The sequence below is a fragment of the Lagopus leucura genome, unplaced genomic scaffold (genome assembly GCF_019238085.1).
Source record: "Lagopus leucura isolate 7727_CA_CO unplaced genomic scaffold, USGS_WTPT01 Super-Scaffold_73, whole genome shotgun sequence".
In the NCBI taxonomy this organism is placed as follows: Eukaryota; Metazoa; Chordata; class Aves; order Galliformes; family Phasianidae; genus Lagopus; species Lagopus leucura.
In genome coordinates this window covers 48,261,569-48,264,906 of record NW_024962252.1, presented here as the reverse complement: position 1 = coordinate 48,264,906, position 3,338 = coordinate 48,261,569, and positions in this window count along the sequence as shown.

Here is a 3,338-nt window from a genome sequence, read left to right as displayed (position 1 = left end):
TGGGGGAGGAGGACGGGGAAGCCCGCGCCCGCCGCCGCGCCCTGCTGCCGGGCTGCGCCCAGGCGCTCCGCCGCCGCGCAGCGAAGTGCCGAGGAGCCGCGGGAGGAGGAGGAGGAAACAGGTTGAGATTAAAGAGTAAACTCTGTAAACAGAGATGCCATCAAACAAAGGGCTTTTGGACACTCCCCCTCCCGCCAAATCTGGCGCCCCTGTAGTGCGCAGGCGCCGAGTGGCGGCCCCGTGCCGCGGCGGCGGGGAGCAGGGCGGGCGAAGCGGGGCAGCGCGGGGCACGGCACTCGGCACCCCCTCTCGCCCCGCCGCAGTCCCCGGCGGGATGAAGGCTGGGAGGAAGCAGCCGTCGGGAGCGGGGAGTCAGACCCCCGGCCGAGGAGAACGACCGCGTTTCGGAGACCTCCGCCGGGCGCTCCGCGCCTCCCGCCCCCTCGGTGTCCCTCCCCGGGTGCACCTGCTGCGGGCTGAGCGGCCCCGGCACGGAGCGCGCTTTGCGTGCGTGTTGGGGTGTGGGGCGGCGGCGCGGTGCCGCGGGGATTTTGGCGATAGTTCCCCGCGGGGATGTGCCCGGGAGCCGTGGTGGGTGTCCGATCGGCACCAGAGAACACGTTTTTTTTTGCTACAGAAATGAGTCAGGACGTGAAAAAAGATGGCGAAACGCGCCGAGTTCCCAGGCTCCGCGCCGTACTTTGTAAAAACGGGGCCGCGAAGCACTCGCACCGCGCTCGCCCTTTCCTCAAAGGCTCCGAATCATCAATGAGCCCCGGCGGGGCGGGGCGGGACGGGGCGGAGCGGTGCCTCCCGCCGCGGGGCCGCGGGCGCTCCCGGGGGTGGCGGCGCCAACGCGCGGGGTCCCGGCGGGACGGGCCTGATGTCCCCTCGGGCGGTGCGGGACGGAGCCGGGCGAGGGCACAGCGCTGCAGCCCCCGGGGCCGCCCCGTCGGGGCGCTCCCAACTCTGCGGGGCCGCCGACTTACGGCTTAGGGGAGGGGGCTCGGCGGGCCGGCCCGTGTCCTGAGCTCCGCATGGACGTCGCTTCGTGGGGAGCGCGTTGTCCCCCAGAATCGTGCTCTGTTGTCCCGTTGTTGCTGCTTTTCACACCTCTGACGGGAGCTGCCTGCTCTCTCGGCTTCTGTTTGTCTAGCTCTAAACGAGTCTGCTGCATCTGAGCACTGGGCGCCGTACTAAGATGCCGCTTTCCTACAAGTAACGGGGATGATAACAGCAGTCCCGTTAAGGTCCAGTCCCGCATCCTCCGCTGTTAACGAGAGTCATCGGTACTGCCCTGCTCCGCGCTGCTCGGCACGCAGAGGCCCGCAGTACATCACAGTGCAGCTGTAAGAGTGGGCCGGGACAGCCGGGTCTGCTGCTCGGAGCAGGCTCTATTGATTTTGTGACCGAAATTGCACGTTTGAGGGAAATGGTGCAATTGCCCATAGCTTCCCACATAGGTACAACCTGAGCGGTGCGAGGTTATCCCTCCCTGCTGCTGCAGGAAGTGTCTTTCTGAGCTGATTTTTGTAAACGTTTCCACGTGAACTGAGACAAATCCAACATCATCCCCATTTGGATGCAAATTCGCTGAATAAATGCAAAGAATGTCTATTATTGCTCTCAAGAGAGCAGTTAGGATGCCCCGTTTTCTTCTGAAGGTTTTATGCAAGACCACATTTTTTCTTCACTGACTGAATAAAAACTTTTTTTCCCCCTTCCCACACACACTTAGTTTATAAATACATTTAGTTTATAAAAATACTTAAAATTGCAAATAAAACATATTTTGTCATGGTCAAAATGAAGAGGGAAATTGCACCATCACTCCAGGTTTGCAGATTGGTCTTCCCTGAGACCACATGTATTGAGCCCACTGAAATCAGGCAGACACATACATAGGCTCCACTGGTGCTGCTAAGTTTAGCTAAAAATGAGCCATGACCCTCCTTGTTTATTTTCTTTTCTGAGCGTGTGTAGCCTGAGGCAGTTAGGATGTAAAGGTTCTTTCTGGTAGACACTTGCCAAAGCCCCAAAGAACAAGAATCCCCCTTCCGCATGTGCTGTGTGCAGGGTATGTGCAGCAGCAGAGCTCTTGTGTTACCCCTCCAACTTCATAAATTAGTGATGTCTCTCAGCCTATTTATAGTAATTGCATCAACCAACAGAGTAATTGTAAGCAGTGCAACTGTGTGTACTGGGGATCTTTTACTTACACAAATTATATAAGTAATTTAATAGAGGTAATTATATAAGCAGTAAATACACATCGAGTTACCTGATTTCCTACACCTCTGCTGCAAACAAAAACCTCAACGTGGAGCTAAGAGCACAGTCAGAGCATTGTGCAAATCCCTGTTGAACATCAGCCCCAGGATGTGTTGTGTGCAGCCCCAGTGCCTCTCCACAGCAAACTGCTCCATGGGCCAGTGGGCTGAGCAGGGACAGCCAGGCAGAGCAGGAGCTCTACGGGAGGAGAGCAGTGAGCACTCACATCGGGGATCCCCAGGTGGATAGGTGAGGGCTGCAATTCATTTCAGGCTTTGGGAAATCCCAGGAGCTGCCTCTAGCTGTGTGTTATTCCTAGTTTTTCTACGTTTGCCACGTAACCTGCAAGTACTGTGGGATCAGTATCGTGCAGTGCATTCAATCACACACGTGGTTTTCTAACACGAGTGTTACAGATGCTCACCTTTCTTTCCCTCTGCTCCAAAGGCATCTTCAAGTGCCAGGAGCATTTTTATAAACACATTGGTCTGTGCTTTATGTTTACTTTCAGCATTTCTCTCAGCTTGTGCAGTGAAAAGCAGTAAGCAACTTTCACTTTTTTAGTTTCACTTTTAGACTGGAGTTACTGTAACGTTTCAACTGCAGTTGTGGTATTTTTACAATTGAAAATCAGATTTTGGGGAGATGTTGGAAGACAAATTAAAAAAAAAGTATGTTTCCTTTTAATGCAAACTTCCTAACAGTTTATCTTAAAAGAAATTAAGAAGATTGATTAAAAAGGCTGGGGAAAAGGCAGGTGACTGCCTCTGATTTAGCATAGATTGCATCAAGTGCTGGGTCCCTCAGAGGTGTCTGTTCAGCTCACAGGTAAGGGTAAGGGATGTCACCGGGAGTGCTGCATCCAAATACAGAGTTCTCAGTTGCTCAGGACAGACATGGATCTGTTGGAATGCATCCAGAGGAGGATGGACCACCAAAAATGACCCAAGGGATGGAAACATCTCCTATGAGGACAGGCTGAGATAGCTGAGGCTGTTCAGCTTGGAGAAGGCTCCAGGGAGATCTGAGAGCAGCCTTTCAGTATCCCAAGGGGTCTATATGAAAGA